The following is a 25,057-nucleotide window of genomic DNA, read 5'->3' as shown; positions in this document are numbered from 1 at the left end:
AATGATCATTTGCTTTGAGTTTCTCCAAAGCTGTCTCCTCAGGAGACAGCTCACAAATGCAGTTTCCCAGGGCACTCACTGAGTCAGAATCGCAGGAGTGAGGGTGTAGACGGTCACTCCCTGACATTCATCACAAGATCTTGAGATTCTCATGGTGCGAACCAGGCCGTTCTCTCCCCTGTCGGAGGGCATGTGTCAGTCATCCCTGCACCAACGGCTCCACCATTTCCCTAGAGAAAGGCAAGAGGAACGAAACGTTTCTGGCTCAGGAGGAAGCCATCTGATGGCTAGGTGAAGTCCAGGGTTCACTCTCACTGGGAGCACAGAGAGAGGGTAAGAAGCGAGGAGGGCCAGAGTGATAGGACAGTCAGTGGGTTTGCCTTGCAATGCGGCTGATCTGGGTTGGGTCCCTGGCACCCCATTTGGCCCCAGAGCCCAGGAGGGCGTGATCTCTGATACTGGCATGATGGGGTTGAGATCTGAGGTCAGGAAAACTATACACATGAAATTTGATCATGGCTGATTGTAATGTGGGGTGCTATGAATAACTTTATAAGTTACAGTCACTGTCACTGTCACTGTCATCCCATTGCTCATCGATTTGTTCGAGCGGGCACCAGTAACGTCTCTCATTGAGAAACATATTGTTACTGTTTTTGGCATATCCAATACGCATGGGTAGCTTGCCAGGCTCTGCCTCTCGGGCTCTATATAAAAAAAATAAAAAAAAGAAGCGGGGAGGGGTGACAGTGGGTGACCATGCAGAGACAGGCAAGTGAACAGACGGTCGTGCTGCTCACATCCCCGCAGAGACAGGCGGGCATGCCACTCGCATTTCCCTCACTTCGCCATTTGTCCTGAAGCTGGCGTCTCAGACTCCATCAGCACGGCCCTTCCTGGGTGCAGCCTGGGAGAGCCTTTCTCGGCCTGCGTCTGCGTGCCTGCTGCATCCAGGGAAGCAGAGCCAAGCCTTGGCGGCTTCAGCCGGGGGGCCTGGTGCAAGCACAGGTTCCCCGAGTTGACTGAACTCCCCTGAAGGCAAACCGGCTGGGTTTTTATTGCATCCCATTTATCCTGCTCATTCCAGACCCGCCTCGCTCCCTCTCTCCCAGCAAAGCGCTTTGACAAAGACTTGGGTGAGGAGAACAGCTGCCCGGAGGTGCCTGGGGACCCGTGAATTCAAGACCGTCACCTCCTTCCCCACTCTGCTGCGGTAATCCAGCACCTGGGTGGTGCGCCAAAGGTGCACCTGAGAACTGGGGATGGCAGCGGGGACAGGGCCAGCACATGGTGGACTCAGCTGGGCCAGGGCTCTGCACCTGTGCCGCTTCTTGCTTCTTGAGTGGCTGTGCGCAAATCTCTTAACGTTGCTGAGTCTCGTTTTTCTAGACATTAAAACAAAAAGCTTGGGGGCTGGAGCAATAGCACAGAGGGTAGGGCGTTTGCCTTGCACGTGGCTGACCCAGGTTCGATTCCCAGTACCCCATATGGTCCCTTGAACACTGCCAGAGGTAATTCCTGAGTGCAGAGCCAGGAGTAACCCCTGTGCATAGCCAGGTGTAACCCAAAAAGCAAAAAGAAGAAAAAAACCAAAACAAAACAAAGGGCTTGGGTTGGAGGCGCTGGAGCACATGCTTTGCATATGGGAGCACTGGCACTACGTGGAGCCCTGAGCACCGAGCTGGGAACAGCCCTAGAACACTCCTTCCAAACCAAACTCAAGCAAAAGCAACAACAACAAAAAACTCACCACCAACAAAATAATAGAAAATAGGGCTTTGATCCATTCCTTGAAGATTTATTTTGTGGACTAAACGTCTGCACAGCGGGTAAGATGTTTGTGTTGACACAGCTGACCTGGGTTTGATTCCTCTGCCCCTCTCGGAGAGCCCGGCTCTACCGAGAGTATCCTACCCGCACGGCAGAGCCTGGCAAGCTACCTGTGGTGAATTCGATATGCCAAAAACAGTAACAACAAGTCTCACAATGGAGACGTTACTGGTGCCCGCTCGAGCAAATTGATAAGCAATGGGATGACAGTGACAGTGATTATTAAATGTCTGTTACAGTGCTGGTCAGCCCATCTCCCTGTTAGCCCACCTTCCACCTTCCGGAAGCCATGGCAGCCACACCCTTGCCACCACCAGGTAAGCCCATCTACCCACCCTGTTCCAGAAGCTCATAAATAAATCTCTAAAGAGATCTACTAGCTGCAAAAATCTCTCAGATACTGGGTCCCAGCTGAGACCTCCAGGGCCATCTCAGGAGGCGGGCAGGCCAGCTCCCGCCCTAACAAAGCCCTGACAGTTGCTCCCACACCCCCCACAACTGCCACCAGGTCTCCAGCCAGACTGCACAGTTAAATATTCTCGATTTTCTGGAGTGATATCTCCAAACCCTAACATCCCAGTAAGATCACACCAGATCGGATGGGAATATAATAAAGAAGCCAACTAATCTTGACTAACACAGAAAAACTTAATTTGCAACAACAGCTTAGAAAACCCTCAGGTCAGGACTTAATGACTCAGGTAAAGTAGTACTTAATGTCCTCACAGTGAGATACGACAATTTTCACAAATTTTCTTCTACTGGAGTATTTTTGATCATTCCATTCACCACTTAGTGTTCATGAGAAATATAAAATAAATTTTTGTGGTTCTGCTCCAGGGCAGGCTTAAGAGGTGGTTGGGAAATTGATGACAGTGATGGAGGGAAGGTGATAGTGATGATGAGATTGGTGTTGGAATATTGAATACCTGTAACAAATCATCACGAACAACTTTGTAAGCCATGGTGTTGAAATAAAGTGTGTGTATGTGAAAATGTGTGTATGTGTGTGGGGGGTGTAATGTCGGTTACATATGTGCACACACACATTTTGGTTCTGATTTTGGTTTAGGGACCACACTTGGTGGTACACAGGAGCTATTTCTGGCTTGTGTTGAAGCATCACTCCTAGCAGTGTTCAGGGAAACAGGTGTGGTGCTGAGGATTGAACCAGGATTGGCAGAAAGCAAGTCAAGTTCATTTTCCTCTGTGTCCCCTCTAGTCTGCACAATGCCAATCAGTGTAGACTTGGGAAGTTAACTGCTCAGTATTTTTGCTTCTCTGTTTACAAATCAGGGGCAAAGAAAGTTACTTTTGTGAAACTTAAATGACTGAATATCTGCCAAGTATTTTGACTCGTATGAAGCTCTTCGAGAATTCCAGAAGTGCCAATGGAAATTAGATTAATGCCATTGTGTTCATGGCTCCTTAAGGTCGGAAGGAGATGATGTGGAGAAGGCTGGAAATCCAGGAACTTTCGACAGATCCGTCTCCCTATGGATAAGAAATAACAATCTCCGACTCAGCAGTGAAGAAAACTGGCAGGCACCACAACACTGGAGAATTCTCCGGGCTCCATACCAAGCTGATAACTCTGGGACCCCCAGATGGAGCAGGTGCAGTCTCCCCGCCTTCTCCAGATGGAATCCCGGTGACCATGTGCTTCTACAAGCATGGCTCCGGTATGTGGCTACAGGACTATTCCTCTGAAGGAATAGTCTTTCTGATATACGACCTTTCCTGATATACAAAGTGAGCAATGGAAAATAAATGATCCAGCGTATGCCCCTGCCCAAAACTAGAGAGAGAGAGAGAGCAGCGACACTTGGGGCCTCGAGGGATGGGGTGGGGTGGAACCGGCCCCTCTCCCCACCCCAACGAGGCCCCGAGTTGCTGCCCACGAAAGACTCCTGGCTCCTGAATGGCCATGATCCCAGAGGCACACAGACTAACCTCGGAACCCAGTGGCTTCGGGCAGAAATGCATCTGGACGGAGCACTAAACTACAGTGCTATGCCACTATGGGTGGGGAAAGGTGTTTGTCCCTTCGGTCTTTTCTCCATGATGGCATGGTGGCCACCACCTTTTCAGAGCCTATTGGACAGCCAGGTATGAGACTGCAGTGATGTGACATGTGGGGCCTCACGGGGTGAGGGGTGGAACCAGCCTTTCTCCCCGCACCGACGAGGCCCCGAGTTGCCACCCATGAACGGCTCCTGGCTCCTGAACGGTCATGATCCCAGAGGTACACAAACCAATCTCAGAACCCAGCGGCTTTTAGCAGAAATCCCTCCAGACATATTACTAAAATATCAGAAATTCAAAATGCTCTTCATATCAACAATAGAAAACAAATTATCTAATGATGCCTTTTTGGCAGGTCTGAACGTTGGGGAAAATTCCAAATAATAATGGTGTATCTTTTGTCCAAACACTGAATGTGATCAAAGCGGAGAGAGTGTAAGGTGAAAATCATCTGCCACATAGGCGGGGGAGGGGTGGAATGGGGGGTATACTGGGGGGTGTGCACTGGTGAGGGGATGGGTGTTTGATCATATTATGACTGAGACTTAGACTGGAAAGCTTTGTAACTGTTCTCACGGTGATTCAATTAAAAAAAAAAGACAAAAGAAACAACAATCTTCTTGGGTGGGGGGCAGCTAACCCGTCTTTTCCTTTCTGGAATAGACTGGTCTTCCTTGTAGAGGGATCCCAGCTCCTTCCCTTGCCTTTCTACAGAAGTAAAAATGTGTAGATGAATTATATTAATTATGCACTACAGCATAAAAAAATAATCCTTCGACTTAGTGGTTTTAAACAAACATTTATTATCTGCAGACTTCCAGGGATCAGGAATCTGGGAGTGGCTTTGCTAAGTGGTTGTGGCTTAGAGTGTCTAATCAATTGCAGCCAAGAGTTTGGCCTGGGCTGCAATCATCTGAAGGCTTGACAGGGACGCCTGGGGCTCGTCCTGGGAGAGTCACTTACATGGCTTGTTGGCGGGAAGCCTCAGCATCTCAGTGTGGTTCTTTCCACAGGCTGCCGGGCAGTGCTTTAAACATGGTGGTGGGCTTCCTGCAGGGGGAGATGGGGGCAGTTGATGTGTCTTTTATTGTTTATTTGTGGGTCATACCTCGGTTTTTTAGGGATTACTCCTGTCTCTGTGCTCAGGCATCACTTCTGGTACTGCTCAGAGGACCATATGTAGTGCTAGGGATTGAAGTGAGGTCAGCCACATGCAAAGCAAATACCCAACCACTGCACTCTCTTTCTGGTCCACTGTGGGTGTTTTGTTTGTTTGTTTGTTTTATTTTTTTTGCACCACATCTGGCAGTGCTCAGGGTTTACTCCTGGTTCTGCACACGCTCAGGGATCACTCCTAGCAGGTCAGGGTGACTATATAGCGTGCCAGGAATTGACCCTGAGTTGGCTGTGTGCCGAGAGATTTGGGGATCCAATCCCCAAGTCTGAGTAAGCCAGGCAAATGGCTTACCCGCTGTAATATCATCTCTCTAGCCCCCACTGTGTGTGTGTTTAATAACCCATGTTTTAAATGAATGTATCCTAATTCCTGAAATAACCTATTTACTGAAAGTTAGTTTATAAGACCAGATAGCACTCAAGGTTGAGAAGAATCTGGCTATGTCTCCCGGGGGAGTGTTCAAGAATTTGAAGAGCTCTTTTACACACCAACATACCCATAATAGTTGGTCCACAGACCACTGCAGATAGGGAAAGATATGGATTTTCACATGAGCTCAAGTTTTTGTTCTTGGTCCCTTTAATTACCCACCTCGCTCCTCCTGGAGAAAAGATTGGAAAGCTCTGGTTTCCAACAGAGTTGAAAATAGGCCTAGACATGGAACTGAAAATGATGATGATTCACATGACAAACTCTTATCGGACACCTTCTACCTGCTGTGTCTTGGGCTGGGTGTTAGAAATCAAGGAGAGCAATACAGATCTTTTGCCCCACGGGACTATTTTGCTAATGGAGAGAAAGAGGAAAAGTGGAAATTCGAATAAAACAGGGTCAGGTAGACTTTAGCTCACCCATTTTCCATTTTGTAATCTCCATCTTCTTCGATACTTATTCCCCAGAGAGGATGCCGATAGTTCCCTGCGACTTCCAACTATCTGCTTCCCCCTCCTGCACCCCAGGGATGACATAGGGCTGCTTAGGTGGGTAGGCTCAGTGAATGTTTGGTGAATGACTAACAGGTGTGATGAAGCACAGGGATGGACACCCACCCCTGCCTTGAAGGCAGACTCTCTGGAAGAAGCTCTTCTGTTGTCAGATTTGAAGTGGAAACAGGAGTCCCCAAATATGAGCATGAATGTGCTGCCGCTGTCCTCCGAAATCACATCCTAAGCTGACCCTAAGTCCAGGGCCTTCCAAGGGTTGCGGACATGCCTACAAAGCTAGAGGCGAGGAAGCAGCCGGGGTGGCGGGGAGTGAAGTGGAGAGAGGAACACAGAGAGGAGTCGTGAGTGATGAGAGACAGACAGAAACAAGGCAGAATCAGGTTATTCAGCACACACCTCTAGCAACAACAATGGCGGGATGTGGGCTCTGTCTTAAAGGCAAAGAAGGAAGAGTGGAAGAGCTGAAGACAGGGGAAAAATACCAAGGCTGGGTCCCCAAGTCTCTGGGCTTCTAGCAAGCACTTGAAGGCTCAAACTGCCAACATTTAAGAGTGGTGGTTGGTGGGCGGTCACAGCTGCCCCCGGAAGCAGAGTCCAGATGGTAACACTGGGGCTAGGGAGTTAGGTCCAAGGCTGGAGCACTTGCCTTGCATGCAAGAAACTCCAGGCTCAGCCCCCAGCATTGCATGGTCCCGGTACTGCTGAGTCCAAGCGATATGGCATTATTGCCTTGGAAGCAAATGGGCTGAACCACTTGGCAGCTTCACTGAGGGTTGTGAGCAGAGCCCCCCCAGGCCCCTTAAGTATTGTTTGGGTGCTCCCCACACCACACACAGGAAAAAGGGGAAACTTTGTGCAAAGACCCCCCTTCCTGTCCCCCCCACCCCTCATCTACTGGAATAGAAACAGCCACTGCTTTGCTGGGCTCATACCCCATGGGGCTCAGAGCTTGCACAAACCAAACTCAGCTCCCTTTTAGAAGCAGAATTGGGGTGGGCATCTCAAACCCAACCACTAGAGCGTAGAGATGATGAGTTGGAAAACACATTTTCTCCCCACACAAGCAAAATGTGCTGTTTCCTAGGCTCCCTGTTCACCGTGCCCCAACTGGAATCATCCATGGAACGCGCCGAACAAAGCAAAGGCAGTTTTCTTTGCAGACATATGGAAAACAGTTTGTTTGCTTGGAAGACATTCCACACAGTGTTTTTCCCCCTCCCGGAGGAAAATTAAAACGCTCCCACACTTAGTCTTTTCAATCCCTGATTTATCTTATGCCTTTGAATCTAAAGGCAGGCGCGGGGAGGTGCCTGGCGGCGAGGAGGAAGCGGGTTAGCTCCCAGGGTTCAAGCATGGGTACTCCAAACTGAGCACCCCTCACTGTCGCTGTCTGAGGCAGCAGGCCACCAAGGCACATGTCTCAGGTGGCAGAAGGAGGGAGGGCGCGGTGTGGAGGAGATGCTGTGTGTCTTGGGTAGTGGGATAGAGAATGGCAGGGTGAAAACCCGGAGGAGCTTAGTCTCCAAAGCAGGTTTGCCATAATCCTTCCTTCGGAGGATACTGCTCTTCCCACTCAAAAACGGAAACAAGATGGCCCATCTTTCTTTTGGTTCACTGGGTCAGAAAATGGGCTGGGCGAGGACGAAACGGAGCTGGGTGTGTGGGGTGAAGAGAGGAGCCAGAGGCAGTGTGGGAGATTTCTTTCCCTTAACAGCCTCTTCAACCCAGAACGAGCTGCCCCACAGACCCACTAGGGCAGCCTCTTTTGGCTGCTGCTTTTAAAATTCTCCTAGCCACGCACTCACACCTTTTTTCCTTTACTGTTGCTCCACACCAGCCAGATTGAATCTCAGGGGCTGGAGTGATAGCTCAGCGGGTAGGGCGTTTGCCTTGCACGCGGCCGACCTGGATTCGATTCCCAGCATCCCTTATGGTCCCCTGAGCACCACTAGGAGTGGTTCCTGAAGAGCCAGGAGTAACCCCTGTGCATCGCCAGGTGTGACCCCAAAAACCAAAAAACAAAAAAACCCAGATTGTGGATCTCAACATTTACCAGTACTGCTCACTGTGGTCTGAGCTCCTTCAGTTGTGGTGCTGACATGAGTACACACCTGGGGTTGCATTTCCTGTCTGTGACCATCTTTTTCGTTGTAGGGCTTGGGCGGATGTAAGGAGTGGTGCATCCTTTTGTGGTGCTTCCATGCACCTGGCTATGGTGTGACCTGAAATTCCCTGGTATTGCCATGGATCGCACACATCAAAGCTGCCAGGATTGTCCCTGGAGCAGGTGGTGACCCCAGGATGTGACCCTCTGACCACCGCTAGCTTGCAAAGGCGCTCTCAGCCACGGCTCTTTCCTCTGGCACCTCTCTCCTCTCTCTCTCTCTCTCTCTCTCTCTCTCTCTCTCTCTCTCTCTCTGGAGCTGCCTTGGTCTCTCTTCAGTATCTTTCTTTGAAAAATCTGAGAAGCGCATTTGTTGAGTAACACGAGAAACCATATGCAGGTCTCTGAGGATACATTCAGAAGATGATTTGTGCTAGACTCCCCTTCACATCAGTACTTCTTCTAGAAAGCGTTTAGCTGATACAGAGAAAGTCGATTAAATTCTACTTGCCTAAAACAGTATGTGCCTTCACTGTGGATAAGGGTAATTATCATCAGTCTTTTTTTTTTTTCTGAGGAAGGAGGAGAGGGTATACCTGGTGGTGCTCGGCTCTTACTCCTGGCCATATGTTCAGGGATCACTCCTGGTGGGACTTGGGGACCATATGGGATGCTGGGGCCAGAACCCGGTTCATCTACACAACAAGACAAGAAAATTATCTCTTGTACTATCACTCTGGCACCTAATTCTCTTCATTCTCTGAATGAATGGCTCAAAGGCACAAGAGTCTGTGAGTCAGTTGCAGAAGAGAAATTTGGTTTCTGCTCCAAGGGGGCCCTGGGAGCAGAGAGGGAATGGAAATGGATTCTCACAGCAGGTCTCTTGATAGCCTTGTGGGTATTTCCAGAAGTAGAACTGAACCCCATCAATCCAGCCCTGGTCCTGCATTGGCTTTTTAGGTCACACCTGGCGATGCTCAGTGGTTACTCCCAGCTCTACACTCAGAAATTACTCCTGACGCTGCTCAGGGGACTATATGGGATGCCTGGGATCGAACCTGGGTTGGCTGCAGGTAAGGCAAATTCTCTACCTACTGTACTACTGCTCCGGCCCCACTAAAATAACTTCCTGTGCGCTCACTGTAGGCCAACAGCTATATTCCATGCCAGTGAGAACGACCATACTCAAGCACAGTCAGTGAGTCTAGTACAAAGGAAAGGCATGAGTTAAGGTCCACCCACATTCACTCCATTCTCTCTAGACTTCTGACAGAGGACACTTAATGAACATCAGGGTGTGACAGCAAGTTCCCCAAAACAACATGGTCTCACCAAGTTGACTCATCAGAGCTCCGTCTCAGCTGTTGAGGGGCTGGTGATGGGGGGTATTACATAGAGAGTGCACCTCAGACTCTGCGTCTGGGACTCGTCAATCTCTGACCATACACAAAACTGGAAATGTGAGAGAAAGTGCTACATGGCTGGAGAGGATGGTTACGTAGGGACTGTGAGCTGGAAGGAAATTCTTTTATCCTTTAAATAAAAAAATATTTTGGGGGAGTCTCTCAAGCAATGCTCAGGGGATATGGGGACCACTTTGGGTGATACTCAGACATTCAGGTTGGATGACTCGATGCTTGGGCCCAGAGGTGCTGAGGGTGATCAGTACTATACACCATGGTTCTTGGAGTGTGTGTATGTATGGAGGGGGGGTGTCATGCTATGTCAGGGATTAACTTGGTGCCTCACGCATAGAGAGCATGTGCTCTATTCAACCTTTTGAGCTCCCTCCCCTGGTTTTAGGATGGAGATTCTTTAGGTTACATAGTGCTAAGAGACAATGCAGTTGTCGCCTGCCTCGATGATCACTGATGATTCTGGACATTCCCTTGAGAAAAGTCCAAATCCTAGGAGTGAGACTACTCTAATCATAGCCCCCGAACATGTAGGATGACTATTCTTGGCTCATCCAAGCAAAGCTGAGAAGTAAACTTGAACAGGATCAAACTTTCATACAAATGAGTGCTGGCCAGAGCTAAACTCAGCTCCTTTAAAAGAAAACAATACAAACTCAACATTCCTAATGTCTAGCGTTCAATAAGAGACATTACTAGAAAAAGTAACCAGAAAAAAAAGACCCAAAACAGGACCGTAAAGTGAAGAGAAACAGACCCAGAGATGAACCAACTGTAGACAGTAGTAGACAAGGTATTTATTACTATTTTTCTTAAGATAACACTGATTTACAAGAGTGAATACGCTTTAAGGAGAACTCTTCAAGGCTCTTCAAAATATGTTACTCCACCATCTCCACTTCCACATCAAAGTACCAATATTTCCTACTATAGTCTGCTGGGTCCCTCAACCTCCATTCTACAGTCTAAGCACAAAGGCCTTTTGTCTTTCTTTGATTTGCTAACCTATATCCCACATGTGAGATAATCTAATATTTGCCTTTCTTCTTCTGACAGTTTTCTTTTTTTAGGGGGGGGGGTCATACCCGGCGATGCACAGGGGTTGCTCCTGGCTCTGCACTTAGGAATCACCCCGGCGGTGCTCAGGGGACCATATGGGATGCTGGGAATCAAACCCGGATCGGCCGCATGCAAGGCAAAGGCCCTACCCGCTGTGCTATTTCTCCAGCCCCCTTCTGACATTTTTCTTAGTGTGATTCCCTCCAGTTCCATCCATGTTGCTGCAAAAGGCAATATTTTATCTTTGACCAACATTATAAATTGGTTCAAAAGGAATAGTACAGTGACTTAGAATGCCCACTGGTAATATCCCTGACGTTGCCATATGTTCCTAGCATAATCCCAGCAGCTCTATCTGCATGATCCCCATCTCAAGTGTTTTCTGACCATACCATAGCCAGTATGTGTATATGTGTGTGTGTGTATGTCAAAAGGCAGCCCCCAACAAGCACGAACTATAAAGAAGTGTGAGCACCACATCTAAAAAACGTGTCCCTTACCGAGTACATGTGTGAATCCACAGCAAGACCTGGCAAGGACTGCAACTTACATGCCTCCACCGAAAAGGGTATAACCCCTGATGAGTAAGTACGTGCACCATAACTAAAAGAATGAAAAGCTTAGGGATCACTGTGGCCAAGTGTGGGAGCCATACAACCCCAGTGAGCACTGCAGCTATAAATGTGAAAGCCACTACAGACTTTGTGAAATGCCTTGTCACTACTGTAACAACAACAATGAAGGGAAGGAGGGGAAGGGAATAAAACACAATTTAAAAGGACAGATGAACATCTTGATGAAGAAAAAGAAACTCTAAAAAGAAAGGAATCGGAGGGCTAAAGAGATAGAATAGCAGATAAAGTGGTTGCCTTGCATGCAGCTGACCTAGGTTTGACCTCCTTCACTGCATCCCCTTCACAGAATTCTCTTGAATTCTGCAAGAAGTGATCCCTGGGCCCAGAAGCAGGAGTAAGCCCTCAGCACAAAAAGGTTTGCCTCCTCCCCCCGCTAAAAAAGAAATTGAAATATAGAACACACAATTTACTAAATATTTCATTACATTGTGCAGTGTGTAAGAAAAGATGAATTTGTTTGCAAACAGGTCAACAGCAGTGATCAAAATTGAACAGAGAGGAGAAAATTCTAAATATGAACAGGGGGTGACCAGTGGGGAAGCACCAAATAATGTGTGTAAGTGAAGTCCCCAAAGAAAAGAGAGGCAAGGAAAATGTGGGTAGAAATAATGAGCAACTTGGGTTTTTCAAATTAGGTGAAAAACACGTTTACATTTGTGTGATGTATAGCTCCAATAAACTCAGTGAAACTTACTTAGGATAAGATAGCATAAAAAACACATTAAGGTATAGCATAATCAAAGCACTAAAAAAACAAAATTTGAAAACAGCCACAGGAGAAAGGTTTGACACATACAAAGAAGTAATAGGAAATACCTTTGATATCTTATCAAACAAAACCAGTAAGAAGATAATGGTTCAGCATAGGGGTGCTAAAATAAAAAACAAATAACAGCAAATGAGCTCCAGCCAACCTAGAATTCTATATCCAGCAAATTCTATATCCAGCAAAAAAATCAACAAAGATGAGATAAAGACGTTATAAAAAGCTGAAGTTAGATTCAGCCCCAGGATGTCGTGCCTAAGAAGTGTTAAAGGAAGCTTTGCAGGCAGGAAGAACATGATTCCATATGAGACCAACTCTATAAAGAACAGGGCCAGAAATAGAAAATATGTGGGGGAATAAATATAAAAGACATTCTTTTCATTTTTTAGTTTCTTTAAAATACATTTGACTGCTTAAATCAAAAATAGTAGTGGAGTATTGTGAGACAGATAATCTAAGTGGAGGCAAATGTATGGCAATAATAGCACAAAAGATGAGAGGGGGAAATCAAAGTATATATTATAAGGATGTGAATTATATGTAGTGGTATAAAGTTAATTCAAGGCAATAACTGAAGTGCACTTATTTTATTTACTGAGTAGGGGGCTCCCAAGCATGTAAAAGGGGCTCCAGGGAGACTCTGGCAGTGCTGGGGGTAGCCATGTGGTGACTCTGGTCTAACCGGGTTGGACACATGCATAGTATGTACCCTTAAACCCTGTGCTCTCCGTGGGCCCCTGCACTTATTTCAATCCATAGAGCAAACACCAATAATTAAAGAGGCTCAGAGAATTCAGAGAACTAGCCAAGAGCAGAAATTGAATGGAATACTAGAAAAAAAAGTTAATCTAAAGTGGAGAAAGAAGGAAAGTAAGAAAAGGAGTATAAAGGGGACATAGAGAAAACAAAATAGCAAGACAGCAGAATTAAACCCTAGCAAGTCACTAATTACATTATATCTAAATAGACCAGACAGTCTAATAAAGAGAGCAATATTGCCAGACTGAATTTTAAAAATGAGACCTAATTATGTGATGTTTACAAGAGATGCACTTTAAATATAAAGACTTGTAGGAGTTAAAAGAATAGAAAGAGATAACCATGTAATGATTAATTATCTAAACACAGGAGTCGTTATATTAATATCAGACACAGTCAAGGATAATTACTAGGGATAAAGAGGGACATTACATAATGACAAAAGGATCCATTTATTAAGAAGATATACAGTTCCCAGACGAGCATACACCTAACAGCAAGCTTCAAATGCTGATAGAATTGAAGGGAGATATAGAAAAATCCATAGTAAGAGTTGGAAAGGCTGACCCTTCTCTTTAATGAATTGATAGAATATATAAATGTAAAAAATGTGGAAACATAAAAAGCATTATCAACAAACAAGCTAATTTGCATTTTGTTGATCAATACTCAACAATTGCGGGCTACATGTTATTTTCAAGTGTACATGGAACATTCATCAAAATGGACAGACAATAAGCTGGGTGATAAAATACATCTCAATAAATTTCAGAAAAGAATATCTTAAAGAGAGCATTCTTAGATAATCTAAAAATTAAAATAAAATGAGGAGCAAAATAATTTCTGAAAAAGCCAAATATTTTAAAATGAAACCGTGGCTTTTGCTTTTAAAAACTGAGTCAAAAAATATGACCAAGAGAGAAGATGTAAAATAAGATAAGACTGCAAATATTCAAATTTGTGAGGTATATTTACTAAAGTGCTCATAGTAAAATTGATGGTCTTAAATAGTTGTTATCTAAATCTTCATCTGAAGAAACTAGTAAAAAGAAATAATCCCCATAGTAAATATAAAGAAATAACAGACTTTTAAATCAGTGAAACAAAAGGTAGTTAAACAATAAAGAAAACTAGCAAAACCCAAAGTTTTCTTTAAAATGAGTAAAAATATATGCTTCCAGTTAGGTTAATGGAGGAAAAATAAAGACAACAGCAATTATCGACGTCAGGAGTGAAAGATGAGATCGTCAGTCATTTTTTTTTAAAAAAAGTTTACCTTAATGGACTCATGTCAGTAAATTAGAAAGTGTAGAAAAGTGACAAGAGAGATCGTACATGTGTGAGGCACTTGCCTTGCTCACTGCCATCTCCAGTTCAATCCCTGCATCTCATATGGTCCCCTGAGCACTGCCAGGAGTCATCCCTGAGCACAGACTCAGAAGCAGACCCTGAGGACTGTGGCCCCCAAACAAGAAAACAACGAGAAAATTTTTTTAGAAAGATTTCAAATTATAAAACGCATGAAAAAGGATTAGTATAGGCTCTGTTAAATTTAACTAAAAAGCCTGTCATAGATCCACATAACCTTACTGGTGAATTCTAACAACTTTTAAGGATAAACCCAATATTATACAAGTTCTCTAAGAAAATCTTTGAGGAAGGGAGACATTCCAGTTTTCCTGCATAACTTTAATACTGAGGCTGTTACAATGAGAGAATTACAGATATTAAGGATATTTAACTATTTAAAAGAGACGTACTACATCATTACCAAGTAGACTTTATCCAGATTATAGAAGACTTGCTTAGTATTAGATAGGTCGCAAGATAACTAGGCCAATATACAATAATGAATTGCATTTATATAAAAGGGCAACAAAGAGAAAGTAAAGTGAAACTCTCTCTTACCACAGTATCCTCCAAATGAAACATTTTAGGATAGAGTTAATGAAAGATATTTACAATCTCTATGTTGAAAACAATGAGACATCGCTGAGAAGCATTAAAGAGCTAAAGAAATTGGTAGTTCATGTTATAGGATGGAAGCTTTAACATCATTAAGGTTTCAATTCTCCCCAAATTAATCTACAGAAACATCACAATTACCATCCCAGAAGGTTTTTGTTTGGTATAAATTGACAAAGTGACTCTTGAATTACTATGGAAATGCTACGGAATGGTCAAGTAATCTTATTTGGATTGCTCTATTCTGCCCTGGATCACATACTCTGAGATCTGAACTTGATCCCCAAGCCGTATCCTCAATGCCAACAGTCGAGTAATCTTGAAAAGCAAATAGCTGAGAGGCAGGAGAAATAGTTCAGGGGTTAGGGTGCCTTTTTTGCATGTTGCTAGGCTCTGCATTTGATCCCTGGCACCACATGGCATCCAGAGTTCCACCAGGGTTGCCCCCCCACCCACACACCCATATACTGCCTCGCCCAAACCATCCTGCTTTACTAAATATCACCAGAAGCTGGCCTTGGAGGCCCCTGAACGCTGCTTGGGAGGACCCCTCAAATTTATAAAAAGGGATACAGAGGTTGTAAATAACATCTACATTTTAATACAAATCAACTGTAAGTGATGGCACATGACAAAGTTCTCAATCTCATTAGTCTTAAAAAAAGTGTATTTAAATCATAGTGAGTTTAACAGTACCCAGCCATTGTAAAAGCAAAGCCAAAAAAGTTTGGCAATATTAACAGGTGGTAAAATTGGGACTCTCAACTAATAGTTGGTGAAATTGTAGTCCTGGTGAGTAAAATGAAATAAACACTTTGGAAAACCTAGTTTTTTAGATAAGCCTATGATCCAGCATTTCTGCTCTTAAGTATCTAACCTCAAGAAATAAGAAAAAGAAATAAAAATGTATTTCTTCTATGCAAAAGCTTATGTAAGATGTGTATATACCTTTATCCATAATGACTTAACATCCATTTAGAATGCTTTTATTTGGATAGAAACATTCTAAGTGGATCGAGTAGGAAATTGGATAAACTGCAGTCTAGATACACAAATGGAATATTGCTCAGCAATAAAAATGAACAAGCAGGCACGCAAGCAGGGAATCTCAAAAATGCTTAATGAAAGACAACAGAATCAAGAGTCCATTTTGAGTAGTTCCTTTAAAAAGAATATGCGCTGTATTTCTGGGGGCCAGAAATGACTGGGAAAAAAGAACTTTTGAGGGACATGGAAATGCTTGGTAGCTCATTAGGAGTGAGACCTATACATAGGTATAAGCTTCTATGAAAAATGTCTTGTGGTAATCTTAAAATATGAGCATTTATTAAAAAAACAAAACCCACACCAGTGCCATGGCTGAGGATTTGGAATCAGGAAAGACTTAGGTTTAAATTTGCCTAACAGCAATGGCCCAAATTTAGATTTAAAATCTCTTTAAAAGTCAATCTCGGGACTGGAGCAATAGTACAGCAGGTAGGGAATTTGCCTTGCATGAGGCCACCCAGGTTCGATTCCCAGCATCCCTGAGCACCGCCAGGAGTAATTCCTGAGTGCAGAGCCAGGAGTAACCCCTGTGCATCACTGGGTGGGACCCCCCCAAAAAAAGTCAATCTCCTCTGCAGTAAAAGGGGAGTGAGAATCACAACAAAGACTGTCTTATGAAAGCATAGAAGAAGAAAAAACTAATGATGACCATCTCCTCCAAAGATAATTCCTGTAAACCTGAGGCAACCTTTTTATTTCACATGTGTTGCTTCTTTTCTGTGCCTGTGGTGGAGTTCATAATGAATATACAGTGCCAATTCCTTCTTTTATTACATGATAAAAAACATGCTCTTATGTCATTGAAAATGCTTATTTGTGAAATCATTTTAAAAGGTTGGAATCTCTAGATAGTATTTCCCAGCTCTTGGCACAACTTTCCTCTGCCTGTGCCCTGCAGAGGCACATCACCAGTGACGGATTTTTTAGAAGCAAAAGTGACTGAGTAACTTCCCTACTTAAAACATTTCAATAGACTCCAGTGCTCTGAAGATAGAGTTCAACCTAACAGACTTCCAGAGCCCTTCACGATTAGGTCTCTGCTTTCCTCTCCAGCCCCTTCTCAGGTGCCTTCAGAGTCTACCCCCACCGCTCCCAACAGTGCTGCATAATAAATCATACCCCTAACCTCAGTGTCTTAAGTGAATCATTTTTTTCTTCTCATGAATTTGATGGTCAGCCTGGGTGATTCTGCTTCTCGGGGCGGTAGACTGGGCTTGGCCCAGTGTATCTCCCCTTCTCGGCTACTGTTCTGTGGACTGGCCTGCAGGCTATGCTCCATGTGTCACTCATCTTCCTGGGACCAGTGGATGAGTTGCAAGTTGTCACAGCAATGGCAGTATCTCTTGTGGGGAGTGGGGGTGGGGAGGTGGTGAGGAACCAGATACTCAAACCTAAGACTGAGGCTCTTCTAAGGAGAAGGCAGATGGAATAGAGATAGAGAAGGGATCACTAAGTCAACGATGGGTAGAGGGATCGTTCGGGATGGGACATGTGTGCTGAAAGTAGATAAAGGACCAAACGTTATAACCTCTCAGCATACATATTGTAAACCATAGTGCCCAAAAGTACAGAGAGAGTATGGGGGAAATTGTCTGCCATAGAGGCAGGGGAAGGGTTGAGATGGGGTATGGGGGGAAGATACTGGGGACATTGATGATGGAAAATGTGCACTGGTAGAGGGTTGGGTGTTTGATCATTGTATGACTGAACCCTAAATATGGAAGTGTTATAACTGTATCTCACGGTGATTCAATTTAAAAAAAGAGACTGAGGCTCTTTAGATTCCTAGGAAACAGCCACCTTGACAGGTCTACCTAGATTCATGGCCAAGTCCAAGTGGATTAAGAGAAGACTTCTGACCCCAGCGATGTCAGGACTGAGGCTGCAGAGTGAAGTTGGGTCTACTCCCTGTTTCTGGTCAAGAAAAATGCTTTCTGCATCACCCCCTCCCATTCCCCTTCTCTACTCCGAAGCCTAGTAATCCCATCCTACTCTTCCTCCTTTTAGATACCACCACTTTTACCTCAGCTTTTTCTGTGACCCTTCCTGAGTCAAGGTCCAGCCAGCTCTGTGCCCTGCACTTCCCTACCATAGTTCTTAGCATGCTGCCTGCTCTTCATCTCCTTTGAAGGGTTGGGGGAGCTTGTCCTTAATGTGTGAGGTCAGGATGAACAAAGTGTTCCAGTGTCCCAACTTTATTTATTTATTTTTTGGCTTTGTGGGTCATACCTGGCCAAGTTCAGGGGTTACTCCTGGTTCTGCACCTAGGAATTGCTCCTGGAAGTGTTCAGGGTGCCAATATGGGATGCCGGGGATCAAACAAGGTCAGACACATGCAAGGCAAATGCCCTTCCCACTGTTCTATCACTTCAGCCCCCTGTGTCCCAGCTTTTGTTTCTGCAGATAGAATACTAGGCCCTTCATAGGCTGAGCCTGCAACCTTCGGGTGTGGGAAAACACACACCCTCCACTGGATTACAAACCAAAGTCTAACGATGATCTGTTCCTGACATACAAAGTCCCAAAGCTCCTGGGGTTCCTAGTTGTGCTCTTAAGATGAGATTTCCCTAGATTTCTTTATATTGTCATAAATCTTTTCAAGAAATGCTTGTATTTCATTTTTATTAAATTAACTAGAGCCAATTGCTATTACTCATGGGTGAAAGAGAGAGAGTGTGTGTGTGTGTGTGTGTGAGAGAGAGAGAGAGAGAGAGAGAGAGCGAGAGCAATCTTACGAGCAGATGCTGGATGATTTTAGCCTCTGCTCCTTGCTCTGTAGATCTGGTACACCAGGAAGAAGACCTGGGATTGTGCCAGATCTTACCGAGGGTTAATTGGCCTTTGGACGCTCATAAAGCTCATTTTAAGAGGCAAATCTCTGGATAATTCAAGGCTGTTGGCAGCCAGGAATTTCTATGTTGTATGCATCTTTTCTTTGCCTAGGAGGGAAAGGAACTTCTTGGGGCAGCAGGAATAACAAGTGGCTACTGTGTACGAAGTGCTGCATGCTGAAAATTTATCCCCATAATTACGCTAGCAAGGCAGGTTGTTTGAGTCTTCTTAGAGTTTCAGGGAAGCGGGTAGCAGAAAAGCCCAGGGTGGGTGAGCAGGGAGCCACCACGTTGCGTAGTCTAATCAATCTCCCAGCAAGAAGCCTCTTACTTTAGACTTCGACTTGCATGCATGTGTCTAGGTCCTGGGCATTTTCACATTTCCCTTAAACTAGGGAGCAAGGAGCTGGATTCAAGGGTGTGGCCATGAGCCCAGCCTGCTGCAGAGGAGACTTCAGGGGTGCTGCTCCTCACGTGCTGAGTGAGGCAAGAGCAAAAGAAGTGAAGGAGGGGCTTATATTTCTAAGGGCAGGAGCACATGCTTTGCCTGCAAGGGGCCTGGGCTTGATTCCCAGCACTGCATGGTCCCTGGAGCACTAACAGGAGCAACACACAAGCACCACCCTGGGAGAAGCTCCTGAGCACTCGGGGTGAGTCCAAATCCTAACATTTGAATTGACCCACTCATTCCTGCTGGCCAGAAACTGCCTCTGTCCATGTCTATGTAGAAACAAAGCACAGAATTCTGTCTGAATGGGACAAATGGCACCTCTTGTTTATTCTTAATTGTCTTCCTATGAATTTTTTTTTCTTTTCCTTTCTAATTTGTCATGTGAGAAAAGTTAAATTAGCCTGAACATGTGGGAACAGACTCTAGTGATTTTGAGCTCTTTACTTCCTTCCCTTAGGCATTTAATCAGTTCTATTTTTTGGGCTGGATTTGTTTGGCAAGTCAAAGAGATGATAACAAGGCGGGGAGGGGGGTAGGCAGGTTTTTAAAGATAGAAATACAAAAGGAGCTGCCATCTGAGGTCTCAGATTAGGATGGAAAGCACATTCTCTACAGCTATATCTTACCATAATTGAAAGTTTAAAACAGAGTGGATTTGATTTGAACCAAGAGGCTGCAATTAAATTTATTTTTCTAAGAAGTGCACTCTTAGTATGTAACATAATCTTAATGCCTACTCTTCACATCTAACTTAGAATAAAGGGTATATTTCATTGTGATTATACTTCATTTTGATGTAAAGATTTGAGAGAGGCAATATGGTACGGAGGGAAAGGCAGTCGATTTTTAGAAAGCCTGAATTCTCGCTCCTCTCCCTGTTACTCATGCACGGTGGGTGACTGCATAAATCCCTGGTATCTTGATCTACCATCTCTGTCTCTGTCTCTGTCTCTCTCTACCCCGCTTCTCTTTCTATCTCTCTGCTGTCTCTTCCCTCTATTTCTCTCCCTCTCTCTGTGTTGGGAATTGAACCCAGGCCTCACTCATATAAGGCAGGAACTGGACACATCCTTGGCCCTTCAAATCATCATTTCTTCTTTTTTTTTTTTTTTGCTTTTTGGGTCACACCCAGCGATGCTCAGGGGTTACTCCTGGCTCTGCACTCAGGAATTACTCCTGGCGGTGCTTGGGGGACCATATGGGATGCCGGGGATCGAACCCGGGTCGGCCGCGTGCAAGGCAAACGCCCTACCCGCTGTGCTATTGCTCCGGGCCCCTCAAATCATCATTTCTTCTAGAAAACACTCACTCTGCCCTGTCTCATCTACAGGGTGATGATGTTCTAGGAGAGAAAGCTGTTTATTCCATAGTTGCTGCTCAACGCATCTCCAGGAGCACTTGCAGTGAGCAAAGTCCACAATTCCCACAAGTCACCAACCAGCTCATCTTGGGAACCAAGCTCGTCTGCAAGAAGGCAGTGCCCCAGCCATGGTCTCGACCCTGGGAGGGTTTCCCCCACTACTGCCATGACACAGTTCCTCTGTCACAAATAAGAAGTAAAAAACATCACAAGCATCACAAAATACAGGAAGCTTTTAAAAACAATTGTGTTATTTTCTACTAAAAATGACAATTTTTTTTTCATTCATTACTGGATGCACCCTTATATAATGTTTTCCCTCTACATTTTATTTCTTGACTCTAGACTCATTGAATCACTTCTTACTCATTTAATGATGATTTTTAAATTTTTTTCGTAAAATGAATAGGAAGATAAGTCAGCTATTTGTGGGCTAAATCAAAATTTGTCTTATTATTGATAGCTTGGATGCATAAAACAAGTTTGTGGTAAGGCTACACATTTGTGCCCTATGAAGAGAGAAATTTTGATGGATTCTATCTTTCACGCTTTCATTGAAAAAAAAAGACAAAGTTATGGTGCATTTATAGCTGTGCATGCTGCATTAATGGCAGGTTTCTCACAGACTTGGGTGGGACACAGAACCCTTCCCATTCCTCCTAGGAGTCAAAGAACCTTGAGCCTGTATTGTTCTTCTGAGACATGCTTTGTACTGAGACATGACCTAGAGTCTTGTGCCCTGGCACCGCAACCCCTGTGCGCTGGCACTGTAGGTGGAAGGAGTATTTCTGGAAGCTGATTTGCACCGGGAAGCTGGCCACCACACACCTACACTGCAATAAACCCAGTGAAATAGAAACCCCGTGGGCCTAGGGAGGAGGGACGGCAAGTCTAGCTTCTTCAGCTCTGTAGAATTCTTCACACAGCCTTGACATGTGACTCACTCCACTTGCTTTTAGTGGTAAAAAGCTGGGCAAAGGTTGGTGGCCTACAGTACAGGGCTGTTGGAGGATATATGGGATGTTCACACAAGACATCTCTCTGCAGGTCTTATGACAAGCGAACAGATGATCTAGATGTGGTAAGGAAAGACATCTTTCTCCCCACGGGAGTGTTGAAAAACACGAGTCACAGGACTACAGAGCGTAGCATCCTGTTTGCATCCTTTGGAAATGCACTGACACGTTCAGGAAGGATATTGGAAGAAACTGTGAGAAGTGACCATCTCTGGGGGGCTCCGACTGAGAAGGGGGGGCACAAGGAGGACACATTTTCATTTTCACTTTATAGCTTTCTCTACTATTTGAATTATTTGACGTTGAGTCTGTGTGATCAAACCTATATCCTTACTTACAGTTGATAGAAATTCCACTCAAGGCAGATTTATTTTTAAAGGAATATGCATCAATTTCTACAATGACAGCCAAAAGTATAAGCCAAGTCTGGCTCCCAGTGCTCCAGAAAAATCACTCATGGCTCATTTCTCCCCTTCTGGAGTTTTCTGTTCCCCCTCCCCCCCTGCACCACTCCAAGACTCTCCTGGAAAGTGACCCCCCAGCTACTCCTGATTTTATGGGCTTAGCAATCTCACGGAGAAGTCAGAGAATCCTCTTTCTCAAAGGCTCTGTCAAATCCTGGGATGGGAGGGGGATGGAGGCAGCAATGACTTCTGGGTGGCAGGTGGGAAGGAGGGGGTCTTCTCCGGAGCGATGGGTTGCTCTCTGAACCTGAGACAATGACCACTGTGAGTGGGGCAGACACCCCCACTCAGACATCTCCATAATTGGAACTGGAGAAAGAACTTCAAAGAAACTGGATTCTCTGGGGCTAAGCAAAATCTCTCCCTCTTGTTGGTGAATAAAAGAGACACTATCAACAAAAATAACTGAACCCAGGTTGGAGAACTATATTTTTTCCTTTATATATGGGGAGGGGGGGCCCTTGACTGGTGGTGCTCAGAGATCGCTTCTGGAGAGGCTCAAGGGACCCTATGTGGTACTGGCGATTGAACTATGATTGGCCTTGTGCAAGGCAAGTATCTTAACCCACTGTACTGTTTCTCTGGCCTTTAAACATTCTTTTAGGTTCCCTTTTCAAAAGAATCAGAACACACACTTCTTTGCTGGAAGAATTAGGTTGACTGAATAATTTATGGCTTATAATTGTGCCAATTAAATATAGTATATCCTTATGATGGGCACTAGTCATTAAAATGCTGTGATAGATGAATGTTGAGATGGAAAAATTCCTGTTACATTTAGGCAGAAAAATGCATGTTTTTTCAGACACTATATACACTCTGCCTATATGTGTGTATAGTGAAAGACTCAAAAAAAAAATAACAGTGTTTAATCAGCAGGCTTTTCTGGGTTGAGATGTTTTGAATGGCTTTTATTTAATTCTCTTTTCATATTTGTATTTTCTAAGCTTTCTCCCAATGAATATTTATTGCCATTTTAAACACAGTTTAATTTTTTTGTCAAAGTCATTACCTATGTTTAAAAGTCAAGCAGGCCTATGAAGCTTATAATAAACCGTCTCCCCGTGGCACCCTGTCTTCATTTCCAGATGCAACCACTTTTAACCTTTTAAGATGCTTCCAATATTCGCTTAAGTTTTTCTAAATCACTTGAATATCTTGCTTTTGATTTTTGAAATGTAGGTTATCTTACTCTTGACTTTGAGATTCAGGAGCCTAACTGACTTCCTAATAGGAGGAAACCTTCAATAGTACCCTCATGTACAACTCTGGTTGCCCCTTTTCTCTCAGATTGGCTTAAATCCAATACTTCTAATGAATGCATAGTTACTGTTTTCAGGATTGCGACCAATGGAAAGATGGCTTATTGTTGACTCAAATACTGTACCTGCAGTTCCTTTCTTAAAACTATTCATTTTTAAAGTGACTTTAGCTTCACCCAGAAAGCTCTGTAACTAAGTAAAACTAATTTAAAATTAAATAGCTTCATTAAATTTTTTCAGACCTGACATTTTATTTTTGGATGCTGGGAATAAATTTAATTTCTGGAATATTGGTTTGCTTATTTGGGACTACACCAGTTAGTACTTAGGGTTACTCCTGGCTAGTTCCCTGGGGCAACCCTTGGCAATACTTAGGGGACCATGGAGTGACCAGTATTAAATCAAGAACTCCCACATGCAAAGCCTGTAATCCAGTCCCATGAGCCATCTCTCTGAAGTTCCATTAATTTAACAGTAAAATATTAATACATCAAACCCAATATTTCCAAACAATTTTCACAGATCCAAAACGGAATCAATCATATAATAAAACACATTTAAATAATGCATAATAAGTTGAAGGTAAATTGACATATTATGTCCATTTATGTGTGAAATAAATATAAAATACAAATATATATGGATATATATAAATATATGCCTTCATCAACCTATACATACATTTATTCACCATAGGAGAAAGTGAATAAATATTTTCTTATATTCTTTCACTTGAATGCTTGAGATTTGGAAAAGGGTATTACTCTCTGGGAGTTATTAATCACTGTCACTGTCATCCCATTGCTCAACGATTTGTTCGAGCGGGCACCAGTAACGTCTCCATTGTGAGACTTGTTGTTACTGTTTGTGGCATATCGAATATGCCACAGGTAGCTTGCCAGGCTCTGCTGTGCGGGGTAGCTTGCCAAACTCTCCGAGAGGGGTGGAGGAATTGAACCCGGGTTGGCCGCATACAAGGTAAACGCCCTGCCGCTGTGCTATCGCTCCAGCCCAGGGAGTTATTAATATATATAACTTTTTATAAAGCAAGAAAGTTTTTATTGGAAGTTACTTAGAAAATTATTTTTGTGTAAAGCAAGAAAGTTTTTATTGAAAGCTATTTAGAAAGATGTGAAGGGATAAAGGGAGACGCATGTGTTCGAGAGAAAACACAGGCTTCTCCAGAGTGGAAACAGGCAAGCAAAGAAACATAGAGACGAGGGGCTGGAGGGGCACAGTGGGTAGGGCGTTTGCCTTGCACGCAGCCGACCCAGGTTCGAATCCCAGCATCCCATGTGGTCTCCTGAGCACCGCCAGGAGTGATTCCTGAGTGCAGAGTCAGGAGTAACCCCTGTGCATCATCGGGTGTGACCCAAAAAAGAAAAGAAAAACATAGAGACAAACAAGCGAGATGAGTGATCAAGGGAGAACACAGGCTTGAAGAGCAAACCTCTGGGGGTGATACTCTTTACCAGCTGTTTTGGGGGTCATAGTTAGTTTTCATTCAAGCTGAACTTAATGTTAGCATAAGATAAAATATTTAGGGCAAAATAAAGGAAAAATATGAAAGTGTTTTAAAACACATAAGAACAGCTTGCACGACAGAACTCTTGCAGAAGGTTTGCTTGTTTGGCCTTCTTTGATTAACACTGTGTTCTGCGCTCGTTCAAACATGGTGAGTATCTCGACTTGTCCAATACGCTAGTCTCTGATGGGAAACTTGAATCAATTGGCAAGTGTGTCACTAAGATTATAATGCCAGGCTATCACTTCCTACAGCATATGTATTTAGGGTGTTGTGAAGTGAAAATTTGTTATCTCAAAAATAAAAATAAAATGAAAGTAAGAAAATACACTGAGAAGCGCTATCTTGTTTCAAGAGACATCAAGAGAAAATTTTAATAGACTTTCTAGGAGGCAACGTACGTGTTTTCTTTTTCTTGTTCT

This window comes from Sorex araneus, chromosome 6 (genome assembly GCF_027595985.1).
Source record: "Sorex araneus isolate mSorAra2 chromosome 6, mSorAra2.pri, whole genome shotgun sequence".
Lineage (NCBI taxonomy): Eukaryota > Metazoa > Chordata > Mammalia > Eulipotyphla > Soricidae > Sorex > Sorex araneus.
Note: the sequence above shows the minus strand (reverse complement) of the source record.